Source organism: Dermacentor andersoni, chromosome 5, assembly GCF_023375885.2.
Source record: "Dermacentor andersoni chromosome 5, qqDerAnde1_hic_scaffold, whole genome shotgun sequence".
Taxonomy (NCBI): domain Eukaryota; kingdom Metazoa; phylum Arthropoda; class Arachnida; order Ixodida; family Ixodidae; genus Dermacentor; species Dermacentor andersoni.
The window spans coordinates 156056825-156071427 of NC_092818.1; the positions used below are offsets into that span (position 1 = coordinate 156056825).

The following is a 14603-nucleotide window of genomic DNA, read 5'->3' on the forward strand; positions in this document are numbered from 1 at the left end:
GTGTTGTGGGAAGTAACTATCATGTATATTCGCTTCGAAGAAATGTTCAGTAGACCACCTGTCTATTGAACAAATGGGTTAATGTAATTGAAAAGTTTGGATGGCACTGCATCTAGAACGGCGTTCACTTCACAGAAGATGGTCGTTCCAACGCAATGACTCGGCACCCCATCAGGCTGCAGGGCCTGCAGGTTTGCTTTACCAACGTTTTGACGCGTGGCCGTTAGTATAACGTACACACACACGTCTTGCGTGGTCGTGTTAATCAGAAATCAACTTCTCTTGCGAAATGAGGCCTACCTGTACGTGATGCTTGGCCCGTTCTTCCCACAAAACAATTTGTGCCGGAGAGTTCCAAGGAACATTGCGTTCGAATTTATTCCCGCTTCTTCTTCCACTCGTTTCTCATTAGCATAGCGCCGCCGGCAATATGCACGGTCTCAGTTACAACGACATCGCAACACGCAGGGAAGAAAGTAAGAAAGTGAAAGAAACAACAATGGGCTGCCACTCGCAGTCAATCGACGCCAGCTAATTATCTTGGCACGTGTTTGTTGGGTGAGTGAAAAGCAACGGATGGTCGCTTGCCCGTCGTGTATGTCTACACTGTACTGCGCATACGCGCTGCAACAATGCATCCCGATTCCCCTGTCGTCGCTATCCCGCTTCCTTGTTTTTTTTTTCCCCTCTATCAACTTTGTTGGCAGAAGAACGGCGTTGCGTGCACATCCTGCCCACTAACGATCCTCCCGCAGCCAATATCCGAGCACCTTTTCCAGCCTTAACCGTTCTCCCCGCGTTCTCTCGGCGAGCAGCACGTGTGGTTTTCGTCCACGTCCAATTGCAGTAGCAACAGTAGTAGTAGCAACAGCATCAGTGGCGAGGCTTTCACGCTACACTGTGCTTGCTTGTCCGGAGGCATGTAGGTACAAGCGGTGGCGATGCCGAAATCCATACGGGGCGATCGCGGGGCCGTGACGGCGCGAACCACGCGTCGCTGATCGCGCGGCGACGGCGTTTGCATTGTGTGCAAATACGGTCGGACCGGAGAGCCTAGCCTCCCCGTCAGGTCGCAGCCCGCGTGCATAATACGCGACCGCTGCGTCCGATGCTGCCGGTGTTTCCGCAACGTGGGATGCATGATGAACACAACGGGGTGCGAGCTTCTTGTCGGCATCCTCTTGTTGACATCTTGGCATTGGGAGCTTCTTAAGGCAGAAAACGCCTGCGCGTACGGTTTCCTCTGCGCCGTTCCTCCCCTTCCTCTCATCAATTTCTGGCGAAGCCTTATCCCGGCAGGGGCGTGTGCGCGCGTATGACCGCGTGCGACTGCTTGCGAGATTGTATGGAGGGCATAAGAGCACTCGATAGTCAGCCTACCGATAAATAGTGGCTTAGTGGCATTTAAGCACGGGTAAGGTTTGGTCTCAAAGGACGAGAACAGCCGAGGCATAATGACGGAGAAAAGGATTGAATAGCGTGAGAAATGGACCGGTGTTTAATGACCCTGTGTTTAAACACCCACGCCTGCGGTGGAATTGTGTAATACTAACAACGTACTTCTTACTGCAGGTTTTCTGCATGTGCGATTACTCGTAGTGAAGATCATAATCTATGTTAGAGGCTGTTATATTGATCATTTTCTCCGATCGGCATTACTAATCTGCAACGAATGTCACGTGCTCTTTTTTTGTTGTTCGTTTGACTGGTAAAGAAACGCTGGATTACCTCTTTTCGTACCAGCGGCGCCGTTGGAATTGCACGGTCTCCTCCAAGCGTTCCGGCGGAAGCTCGTCCGGGATCGGCGGCCGCGTTCCGCGCAATAACTAAAGCGCGCTGCAGCGTGACGTCGTAAGGAGCTAGCGGCGCGTCGAGTCTTGCTATAAGGGGCAAACAAACACAGCGCCTCGGGGTCGCACGTCGTCGGCCGTTCGCTCCGTCTCTTGCTTCTTCTTGGTAGGCGGCAGATAAAGCTGCCCTGCCTCGGTGGCGGGCACCGTATGGGCTCACGAGTGCGGCCAGCTCTAGCTACGACCGGTATGACGCGCGGGTGATCGTCGCGTTAACCATTTTGGGCGGCAGACTACGAAGGAGGAGCGACTGCGAAATGCGGAAGTCTGGAGGAGGGAGGGTGCCGAGCGGCTCCATTATTTCTTTCTTTTCGTCTAATGTAGATGGCACTGTGAGGGAAAGAGGGGGAGTGGAAGGAGGTCGGTGAGTGCTGCTGCTGTGCTTTGGACTGTCGGCTGCCTGCGCCGTTTCCTCAGCGCCATCTGCACGCTCGCGAAGCATGCGCCGCGACGGCGTTACGTAAGTGACAGGTGATCGTTCAAACATCGCCGACATCACACGGATGTGCTCTTGCTCCACTCTCACCCTTACGTATTCTTCCCCCCCCCCCCTGTACTAACAATCGTTGTTTCCTCTAGTTCCTTTCCTGATTTTATATTTTCGTTCTATTCGCTCCCCTTTTCCTCTTTCCTTTTCTCTCTATTCCGTTCGTTCTCTCTGTCCTTTGGTCAGCAGTGAATGAGGCGGTGCCTCTCGAAAGTCGCCCGTGAACGCCAGGTGGCGACGCCAACGGCGTTGGAACAGCAACGCTTCGGCACATTTCCCAACGTTTTCGGGACGTTCAAGGCTTTAGCGCTATCTTATTCTGTTTTTTTTTTCTTCCTCCACCGTTGGCGAGTAGAAAGTGCAGCTACTGCGATTCCCGTTGCCTTTGGTACGTATGGACCTAGCTTTTGCTCTACTTCCAGGCGAAAGGCGCCGGCAATTATTTTCGCTCGTTGGTACCTTCCGTATTCTTAGACATGTTACTTACTTGAACAGTTGTTTCTCTGGTGATTTAGACGTGTCAGGCCGTTGTGCTTCTTAGGAAAATTGATTCTTTCTTTTTTAATTCACTTCCCGATTGTGAATCGAGTTAGCTCTGCATTTCGATTTTCTCTTCGCTGTGTTAGGGCGGTGCATTGAGCCAGGTATGACAAATCCGTCGTATATGGCATAGGCATATCCGCCAACAGCTCTTGATTTATTTCATTTTATTCTGTAGAACGTACAGTATTAAGCGCTTATGTGAACTGGTAATATGTAGGGAATACCTTAGCACGTATATAGTCCTCGGAGAACTACGGACGGACGCCTATTGGCGAGCGGTATTTCAACTTAGCACGCCAGAGAGATCGAGCGCAAAGAATTGTCCATCTGCGTCCCCTATAGTCGCACGTGCGACATCTTTCTCGTTTTTTTTCTACATATGGCGTCTTTTTCTTTTTTTTTTTTTTATTTCGCCTGTCAGTACGCACGCGATACAGTTGCGACAGCAGCAGTAGTTAGGCCGGCGCCCTCCGCTTCGTTCGACTGTGCCTCGTGATTCCAGCTGTTCTTGACGTGCAGGGAAATTGAGGTTCGACTCTGAATGCATGGAACGCTCAGTTTTCATAGCTAACTTCTTTCTGTCTTTCTTTTTCTTTTTTTGCCCGAAGGTCAGGTGCCTTGTATAGAGGGGCGCTTGGCTCTTTCCGTACCGAAGCAGGTTCCACCCTCGTTCGAGCAGTTGTTGCGTCGGCGTCCAATTTAACTTCGTCCACGTGGTCAGCGGGTGCAAAGCAGCTGCCGGAACGTCGAATCGGTTTTTTGTGTGCTCGCGTAAGGACTTGCGCTCGTTTTTGCCGTGCGTGCGATCGGCGTCGAGACGCCAACCTGTCACCTGTAATCCATTTGCGTTGTCCTCATGCTGTAATGAATCTGCAGTACACTTGCCACCGGGCTGTGTGATGAGGTAAGAGTCGGCGATATCCATTGATTTCGGCAGATACAGGACGCTGAAGCCGTTCACATTGTGCCCGTCCGGCTTTCACAGTGCGCCCACAGAGACGCCATTTTCGCAAGGCTCGTGCTTCACCTTTCGAACTTGCGCAGCTCGCGTCCTGTTTCAGGCCGATTCGTCTCTGGGCGCACGCGTCGCCGGTGTAATCAAACGTACGAACTACGTACCTCTATACAGCGCCGTTGCTTTGGTACGAAGGCGTGGACTGTCGGCACTCGTAGTCTTATTGGATTTGAGCGACCGTCCGGCTACCGCACAGGGCGCAGGCATCGTGAGTTGCTGCTTCCCTGGCACCACCGTTGACGTTTTGATATCAGTTTATACGGAAGGGTGGTCTCTTCGTTTTGAAGCAGCGTTAACTCGCGCATTAATACGCTGGCTACCGCTGAGAGCGCGCGCGGTAGGCAGTCGTCGTAGTTTACTGCCGACCATTTTGTCTCCTGCCGAGCAGGTGAAGGTGGCCGCCGCACAAGACAGGTGAGCAGCCAGAGGAGAGACGACGACGGGCGTGTTATGTGTGTGTAAGCAGGCGGCCACGGGCAATGCCAGCTGCCCCGGTCAAGGTCGTCCGTATGGCGCCGGGATACACGCATCGTGTTCTCTCATGCTTCTTTTTGTTTTGTCCAGTGGCCACGCTGCGAGGAGAGAAGAGGCCCGTCACCGTGCACGCGAGTCGCATTTTTGCATGGAGCGAGCTCGAGATGGAATGAAGACTCGAGTGGAAACCGTTGGACGTCGGCTCATCGCCTACTGGACAAAAGAAAAGGACGCCGCACACACAAAACATACCGTAGTTCAAGCCATAAAGCAATATTTCCAGCCTTCTGTGCGGTTCGTTCGGGCGAGCTTAGGTAGTTTAGCGACTCTGGTTGAAGTCGAGACAGTGCCCAGTGGCCGATGGTACAACCACCCGCGGCGAAGGAAACTGCGAATTAAGTGTGCTGAAGGTGTCAGCATTGCTGCCTGCGGGGCTGGTGGGCTTTCAGGTTGAGATGAAGGCCATGATAGGGAAAATTGACAAAGGGGGAAGGAAGGAATACATCAAGTAGAAAGCGATGATAACAAGGTACTAACAAAAGTGAAAATCTAATCGAGAGTTTAAATTTTTGTGTAAATTTCTCCTCTTCGGTTTGGCACTAAAGTATGTATACAGCATGACGGCCGCAGGCAGTTATGGTACTTATACAGGATAACAAAAACGAGCAAAAAAGCTCTGCAACCCTACGGTGTCATCTGTTTGTGTGCGGCCCAGCCACCAGTTAATTGTACTTCATCAGGTGCTCTGGAGTGCATAGAGAACAACCAGGCATCTTTTGGAGTGCAAATGATAAGTGGCGAGAATACTACGAGACTTCACTGAAGACGTCATCGCAGCTCCAGATGCGATGTGGTCCGTCCGTCAGCGATGACTAACGCCGAATCACCAATGCAAGTGCACGATTTGAGTGAGTAAGAGACGCCGTCCTTTTCCTATTCCTCCAGCATGTTTTACCAGTCTCACTGGACGTACGTGTAGCGTGACACAGGTGATGTTGTAACTTCTTGTTTCTCTTTTTCTGTCACCTCGGCCCGGATCGAGGCGCAATAAAGTTCTCTCTCTCTCTTTGTCTCTCTACTTTCATTTGTTTATATATTTATTTACTCTCTTCTTTTCTTTTTTCTTGCGAGTACCTTCGAGCTGTCTTGGTAGCGGCAACTTGTGTCTTGTAATAATATGTACCGCAAGCACGTCATTCAATCTCCTCAAGCAGGTTTGCAGATGCAAGCTCACTTAGGTCCTCCAGTTAGCACCCGGCACGAGGCGACCTGGCTTCTTGGATTCGAACCTACAACCCCGGATGCAGCGGCGTGACCCTTGGACAGCAAACCGACGAGGGGGACACAGGACAACTATGAACGGGCAGAGCCAATGGTTCCTTGTAGGGAAAAGTCCTTATATACGAAGTTTATTTCACTAGTTGACCACAACTCACCATTTTCTCTCTCTCTCATACGCTTATTGGTTCTGTAAGTCAAACGATTTATCAACGTATGTACGCTACCTTTTGCAATAAACTCTTGATTGATTACTTGATTGTCTAATTTATGCCGTCTCCGCGTGCACAACATTCTGTGCTTCGATGGGTGATATACCTGCACTAGCATTTCCAAGCGAACGGGATACCACATACGATTGATATACCTGTATGCACTCTCGCTTTACCTTAAGACGTTATCAAAAGTGAGCACTCCAAAATTTATTTAAGCTTTCTTTTTCACAGTTTAAACGATTTAAGTACTTTATAGCAGCACCTCTATCTCTAATGCACGCGTTACAAGCCGAACTATTAGTGAAAGATTGTTCTAGTCTAAGTTGCCTCTTCAACTCATACGCAACCGGTAACAAGTTTTCAGCAAGCAAGACAAGAAATGTAGGCACTGCTCTAGGAATAGGGCATGAATGGCTGCCTTTAGATTAACATCAGAAAAGGTCACAGGTCCATTCTATGGTCAACAGCTGGAATTTATCACAATGATAGACAGAAGCGGGTGATTAGGAACGGCTGCCTAATCGCGTTGTAAGAAATCTAAATCATATAGGAACCTTCTGTAGTTTTGAATGTGGCACTTAGACAGCAAATATTATTTGCAGCTGGGGGGTCATTCTGTAAGAGTTCACCTAGTAGACTGTCCATTTCAACCGCCGCCGATTGGCTGAGGCCACACGTCTCCCCTTCGTTCACACAGCTGCATCCAATCAGCACATCAGCAGCGGCCGAAATGGACATTCCACTAGGTGGACTCTTAGAGAATATTTTCCCTGTACTTGGCATTCTAGTCCAAAATTTTCCAATGCGATTGAGCGAGTACACCGCGCGCGTTGTTTCATCTTGAACAACTTAGCAGGATTCAGACTGCGCTACAGAAGGCGATCCGATATTGCAATAGCAGTAGCGCTAATGGCAGTTGACATGATCCTCTGATTTAATTGATGCGGGCAGCAAACAAGAGTCGCAGGGATGTGCGAAGCCGGTCCAAGTACAAGGTGAGTGCTACGCTTACATTGTGGTTTCGGGAGACTACAAAAATACTTTAGTGCATGGCACGTTGAACAAGAAGATGGGCGCGTGAGGGGCCCGATTTTTTTTTATTTTTTTGCCGCAACCATGTGAAGCCAACAGCGAAATGTTTTACAGAGAAGCTGTATATGGCTAGGGTTCCGTGCATTTTTGTTCACCGTGTACAAAAACTAGCATCATCAATGGTTCATACCTCTGTAAGCGTTCATGCTCCCGTAGGCAAGCAAAAAATTGGGAGGACGCTTAATCTTCGCCTTTAAGAGGAAGCTTTAGCTCGGACCCAACTCCGATACCGCCTATTCACATACATGTAAAACGCAGAAACGCTTTTTTGAGATAACCACTGGTCCGATTATAATGAAATTTGTTGCATTTGCGAGAGAAAGTTAAATTCTAGTGACTGTTGAGAGCGGAAGTTTGATTTAGGACCTCAATTTTGTTGAAAGAATTTCCGAAAGTTCGAAAAAAATAGAAGCACGAAGTTTACATATTAATAGCTCTGCATCAAGGACAGATATCGCGGTTCTGTAAACGGCATCCGTTAGGTAATTCAAAGCGAACGAATTCGTTGTGTCAGATTGTAACTTAGATGAATTCGTTAGGCTCTGTACAAGGGTTCTGCAAAAGCTGTATTTACATATTACTGGATTTTATGAGATTCATATGTAACATCAATTTTGTCCGCTTTGGATGTACTTTCAGATGCAATTCACATAATTTTGATGTCGTTTTTGATTGCCGAGTTAGAGTTCTCAAATCCATAGTTTGGTTTTCTGAAAATCAGCGATATTTGCCAATTTTTAATAAAAATTTGACTACCTAAATCGAAAATTCTAAACAAAAGGTCACTAAATTTTAAGCCTTTCTTTTAAATGCAACAAACCTAGTCAAATTTGGTGCACTGGTTGCCGAGAAAAACAAATTCTTTTTTTTACATGTATTTAGATAGGAGCACCCGAGCTAGAGCTTCCTCTTAAGAGTGGAAAGCGATAGCATTCAAAGATCTCTGACTGCTTTTCACACTTTCAGGCAACTGGAGCGTATGTAACCGTAATGCTTATCGGAAAATGCTGGCCGCGAACGCTGTGCACGAAGGCGGGCATTGTGGTAGAAACGCGGGCTCTTGCGTGGGCCGCGATGCGACGGAGGCGAGCGCCAGCTGGAGGCACCGTAAGGAACCGGGCGCGCCGCTCCGTGGCCCCCCAAGACACCCGCGCGCCGCGGCTGGCCTGTGAACGGTGGAAACGCTGGAAAAAGGGTTTCTTTGAGTTTTCGAGTAACAGAATGATGTTTTCTCGTGTAGACAAATTACAATCCGAGAGCTATAATGTCTGTAGGGTGCGTGTAAGTCATAGTTTACGATATTTCCACGTATTCTAGCTTGAGAAATTTAATTAGTTCAGTAAATTCCTTGCGTCACGTCAATGGTCTGGGTATGAGTGGTTCAAAAATCGTTTTTGCCAAAGCGACGCCGACGCGGAACGCCGGATTTAATGCGGCATGGGCTTCTTAACGTTATCGCGTTAAGCAGAGGCTACAAGCACTCGCCAAAGTGAAGCGAACAGTGCCTAAATTCTTTCTAATCACACATACAATATACAGAACATGTCGAAAACTGTCATCATCAATGGCTCATACCCCCGTAAGAAAGCAAAAGAATGCATTGACTCGTAGTGCAAAAAAGAGGCGAGGCGTGCAGACAGTACACAAGAGTAGAGAAGTGGACAACACGAACGCGTTCGTGTTGTCCACTTCTCTACTCTTGTGTCCTGTCTGCACGCCTCACCTCTTTTTTGCATAATGAATCCTTACCAACTATCGCAGCTTTCTGTCGTTCTAAATGTCTCGTAGTCCTGTAAGGTTCATGGCTACTCGCTTTGCGTGAATTAGCTGCGATGACACTACCCCCTGTTGTCGTCGGCGATTACGATTTGGCTATGTAGGTACCGAAAAGCAGGCGCTTTACACGTTCCGTGTTGGAGACATATATATCCCTTGCGATGCCACACCGATCCGGCCCAACCGACCACCCAGCGGCGTACGTGCATCGATTTGACATTATCAAAGAATGTGATTGCAGTTGCGAGTGAAATAATGACCACCGATCAAGACAATAAGTGCGTGGGCGTACCTTTCGTCACGATGATCACCCATCAAGACAATAAATGAGTTCGTACCTTTATTCAAAATTGTGTGTCACCTCCGTGTCGTGTGCTATACAGCTTCGCTAGTCAACCACTTTCACACAGTGGAATGGCTCATGATTTTTTTCAACCGTTTACATCTCTATTTACCTCTCTCCCGGCTTCGTATGCTACCATTTCCGTTTCGCGGCAACTGCAGCTTATCCAACCGTAATATTCACCAGGAAATGCTTGCGGCGAACGCTATGCGCGGGGGCGAGCTTTCTGGTTATTTTTTTTTTGTGTGCACTTTCATTTCCCTTCAGTTTAGTATTTCTGCAGTTCAATCACAAAAGAAAAACAATTACAAATAATTTCTATGATTTCCTTGGCTTCATTACCTAGCTTCATAAGGTTGTTAAAAAAGTAATTCTGGGGTGTTACGTTCCAAACGACGATTCGATTATGAGGCACGCCGTAGTGAGCGACTACGGAATAATTTGGCCACCTGAGGTTCTTTAACGTGTTCCCAATGCACGGCACACGGGTGTGCTTGCATGTCACCCCCATCGAAATGCGACCGCGATTCGATCCCGCGCCCTCGGGCGTAGTAGCGCAATGCCATAGCCATTACCCCGCCATGGCGGGTGCATCATATGGTCGTGGCAAGTTGAACAGAAATTTGAAAACTAATTTGAAATCACTGCATTGCTCGATACGCACGTTACTGCAAGCCGTTATAACGCTGTACGTAAAAGCCAGTTTATCCGTTAGACCTATTCTGGTCACACCTGAATGTATGGCAGAGCAATGTAGCGCAATGGTCGGCGTAATTCCTCGAACGAGTCTTTCTCCGGTCGCGGCATTGCAGTTTCTTCTATTCCCGTTTCTTTCATACAAAGGCGACTTTCATGCCTTTAATCAGTGCAGGCTGTGTTGGCACACTTGCGCCTTTTGTGGTCGCCACCGCACCAACCGTATGTGACTAATCCCCGTAGTGAGACATGCGCCTTCACTTGAAACCCATGCTTGACTTTATCTAGATGACTCCTGGCACAAACGTGCCAAAGATGCTCATTAAGTTTTCTTCGGCACGTTCACGTCAGGCGTAGTCTAGACCAAGTCAAGCATGGGCTTCTAGCTATGGCATATTTCTGAATACGGAAATAAGGGACCAAACCAAACCGAAGCCGCCCTCTACTATCGCATCCGCACAGGATCATTGTTAACTTAGGTGGGGCGGCGCAAGACAGGACTTAACGCGCCATCGTTGTGTGTGCAAGGTCAAGCCCTTGGTGACATTGACCAGAATTTATTAGTGTCTACTGAATTTCACACAGAACATGAAGTGCTAATAGGTGAACTTAAATGGACTCGCATGCAAGCGCAAGTGATATTTTGTTCCCATCAGGACATTGGACATTTACGAGAAAGAGGTGTTCCGACTGCTTCGCGATACGGATCTGGTGTGTCAATGGTGAGATTCGTGGGTGGGCTAGCAGGGAGAAGGGGGATGGATGGAGCGCAGCGCAGTTGAACTCCGTCCTCCTCCTTTATTCTCTAAATGTGTTGTGACGGGATTATGGCTCTAACCACACTTGATAAGTGGTGCTCGGGTGGAGCGACCGCCGGCAGCTATTGCAAAGGCTGGGTCCGCCTGCAGCAAGAAACCTTTTACCTCTTCCTCCTTGCCGGACTAACCGAAATGTCGAGTTATACGGTACTTATTATTTCTATCGAATAAAGGCTTCTTTTCCTTAAAATTTTCTCATTGTGCCCGCCGTGGGGGTTCAGTGGCCGTGGCGTTCCCGGCCCCGGCGGTTGTATACCCACGGAGGAAGGAAAATGTAGGAGGGAGCATTACGTCACGCAGCCAGCCTTGGCAAGCGAACGCTCCGTGAAGTCACAGTTGTGGCCCAACACGTGACCTCTTGTGTCTAGATCACGGAGGAAGGATCGAGATTTGCTGACACGTTTGGTTCCCAGTAGCTATGTCAATAGTTTTTATTCGGTGCACGCTTGTTCAGCTGCCCTGCCGTGGCTCTGCCTCCAGAGCGGTAACACTAAAACCAACCGCGCACATTGACGTGTTATCACGTATTCGACCATCACTGGCCAACCAAATTTGGGCTTCAATCGCGTTGCATTATGCTCCCTCCTCTTTTTTCCTTCCTCCATGCGCATTCCCGTCGGAGCGGATACGTAAAAAAACACTTTTGTGTACCGTGCTTTGGCTTCGTGCCAAAGAAACTCCGAGGTGGCTGACATTAATGCAAATCCCACCAGTACGGCGTCTCTCTATAACCTGTGCGCTGCTTTGTGACGTCAGGCCCCGCAATTTCATCTAATATGAATTTATACTTTGTGGTGGACGGCACCCGTGTTTCAAGACCAGTGCGCTATGAATTAAATGAAAAATGCGCTTGTGGGCGGGCACGCCAATCGACCGCCAAGTCGCGGTCGATCGTTGTTACCGTAAATTTCAACATTAAGGCTGCTTGCTTGCGAAAAAAGCGTCAGGTACCACGTGGCGCTGGAAAAATTAGAGTTCTCTTCGTGGTCAACGGCACGCGCATTCCAAGGGCTTCGACGGACATCACGTATTCTTTTGTGTCGACTGTGGCTTGCCTACTGACGACTGACGAGTACTATAAAACGACGAAATTTGCTACTTTAAAGAGAGGAGGTGGGGAAGGAGGACAGGGATGTTCCAGTCAAAGGCAGATGTTACATTCACAATGTCGCCATACCAAATGGATACATTGCAACAACAAACAAACTAGAGTTTCATACATTCTTAGTTGCACGTAGAATGGCTTTTGAAATATTGCAGGGCACTGCCTCTGGCGTGCGAAAGGCTTGCCGGAACACGTAGTACTCTTGCTTGGACGCTGGCTCCTTTCGTGAACACAAGTGTTGAAGCTTGCGTTGTAAGTGCGCTAAGGCTGTTGGCTACTGACATGAAAGAATCTGTGCGTCATCTTAGGGCCCATAATTACGCCGTTTATGCAGTCACTCCCGTTATTAATAGCGCCAGAACATGCTTCCGCAATTGTATAATAAGGGGCCAGCGGAGCGTAACATCATATACAACACCTTCACAGAGCCATGCAGCGGAAATTATGAAAACAAAGATCAAAGGCAAGCCGCTGTTCTTTCTGAAACAAGCGATCCATTTATCGAAACGGCCGTGGAGCGCTACTCATGCCCAGTGTGCGAGCTGTGAACAGCTTAAATACTTAATTCGTCCACGTTCCATGCGTTTGTTCGAGGTTGTGTTTTATAGCGTAGACGAGTAAATTAAGGAGTGAGTAACGGTGGGTGTTCACGGTCCAACGCATGCACGCACATGCACGCACGTGCACCGCGCACGTCGTAAGTACTATCCTGCGCAATGGTGCCTCCCGAACGATTTGGTGGTCGCACAGGAGTCATCGGCACTCGGTGATGAATTAGAGCGATGTTTCATGGTGACCTTTCCCAACGGAGATGTTCCGACGTAGACTCTTGTAAAGAATTGAAACACCTCTCTGATGGTCCTGAGACCACTGGAAAAAGAAATAGAACGTGCGGAATGCGAAATCGTGTAGACAAAGGGGATGAATACGCTTCTATAACGGAAAACTATATGTCAAAATTCAGGACTGATGATATGAATTCATCCTTTTATATGTCACCAGAGGTTAGACTAGTCTGACACTTTATTTATTGGGTGATCTTCATAGCAGATGGTGCCACCTACTCCTGTCTTTTGGTTGTGTCCAACTCGTTCGTTGTAGAAGAATAACAGTGCAATTCTCGTTTGCTGTGAATTGAACAAAGATTCCAGACGCAATAATGGCGGGGAGGCGCACTTGAAGCACCGCACTACGAAACAATTTATTAAGGTCATTGGAAATTGCAATCGAGAAACATCAGCTTAGGTCGCCTAAATTACTGTCGCTAGATAATTGTGACACTGCAAGAATAAACGGTAGGTGTGGTCGAATAGCGATTTCTTTAACCGAATCGAATACGAATATTTGAGAAAGATGTCCTTCCCATGCCGATTGCAATATCGAATGTTTCCAACTGCTTAACAAAGTAAAATATCAAGATTGCGTGGAGTCCGTTTGGCAAGAAACAGCTCATTTACATTACCTGATACATAAAATGCAGTCGCCACGCAGTTGGATGTCAGGTCGAATGCGGAGCTCACACATGAAGAACAACTGAAAGATGATTGTATATATCTGGTGCACTGCGAGATGAAAGGAACGCCATGTCACCACCTGCACGTAGTAGAGTGTTTTGCTCGCTGTATGAGCTATGTGCACTACTGTAACATTTTTAGAGGAATGCCAACAGGCTGAGAATCGCCAAATAACAAATTGTTCTTTATAAATAATGACAAAAATAAAATTGTAGGCTGCATCAAGTAAGTTATGCTGATTTAATGGCTGAATACTGCTGTGCAAAAGCGATAGCTTCGCTCAGTAACTGGCGTGTCCGGGCAAAAAACTGCAGTTCTCCTGCGCCATAACCATTCGTAAAAGCCTCAACTTGCGTCGCTCTTTCTACTTGTAATATTAATGGAACAGAAACGAGTAAGTGACAGCTTTGACTAGCTAATTGTCGTGTCGAATACACATAAAAAAGCAAGGACTATTCGATTCGCATCTTATGTTGCGAATATCCTGACAATTAATCCAAATAAACGATAAAGAGGATGCGTGCCTCTCCCTTCTCTCGGCGTGTAAACACAGCGAATGTTTTCTCGAGAACTCATAGATTTCTTAGATGGGTATTTAGCTTCCTTGCACCGAACTTCGCGTGAAAACACTCATTTCCTTCCTCTCTGACCCTTACCCACACAGACATTTTCCAAGCTTCTTTGAGCGATGAGAAGGCATAACAGAGGCCTAGTTATTTTTGTTTAGTTACCCGTACTATATATCTACGGGATTTCTGAACTTACAGGTGCCTGGTTTGCTCCCGAGTTCGCTTGAAGAATTTCGGTCGGTGGTACCATAAAGTACCACTTTATGGTATGGCGCACAACATACACCCTGAAAATCAAGAGAAGGACACTGAAAAAAGACAGGAAAGACAAGGTGGTCTACCAGATGCACTCCCGCTTTGCTACCCTAAGTGGGCGGAACGGGGCTAAGGGATGAAACGAAAGAAACAAAGAAATGATAGAGATCACTGAGGGTGTCGCCTTATCCGATGTTGCACGCCGAAGCTACAGCCGCTCACTAACGTCTGCCGACTCAAGGAACTACAGTAGAGCACGTATCGCTCTCTGGGCTTGCGATGCAAGTAGCCACGGTCCAAGTAATTTAGTCACCAAGAAAGATTTTGAATGTGGGTGATCTAACGTCGCCTGGAGCATGAGGCGCTGGTCTTTCATGGTGGGAACATGCAGCCATCTTCGATAGATTCCTCACGGCTACAAAGGTCGCGCGAAGATGCTCACGCATCGCAATAAAGAACGAGTAGGTCTTTTTGAATGCCAAACTGAGCCACAAGCTACGCGACAACGTTGCGTCGCAGTAGGAGAGGCCTCGTGGTAGCTGGAGCTTCAGGGAACGGTCCAGTATTCGCAGG

At 48.0% G+C, this 14603-nt stretch overlaps 2 long non-coding RNA genes across 6 annotated transcripts in view; one reads left to right on the forward strand and one right to left on the reverse strand.

Annotated features, from left to right (window-relative positions):
• The window catches only part of LOC129385115 (uncharacterized), a 54885-nt gene extending 48984 nt beyond the window's left edge, over window positions 1-5901 (forward strand). For both annotated transcript variants that reach the window (XR_011894819.1, XR_008612681.2), the window contains one exon: window positions 4460-5901. This is a non-coding gene — a long non-coding RNA (uncharacterized lncRNA). The remainder of the gene's footprint in view (window positions 1-4459) is intronic.
• Window positions 1-14603, reverse strand: part of LOC126531436 (uncharacterized) — a 90796-nt gene that overhangs the window by 2015 nt on the left and 74178 nt on the right. The gene's annotated exons all lie outside the window — the stretch shown is intronic.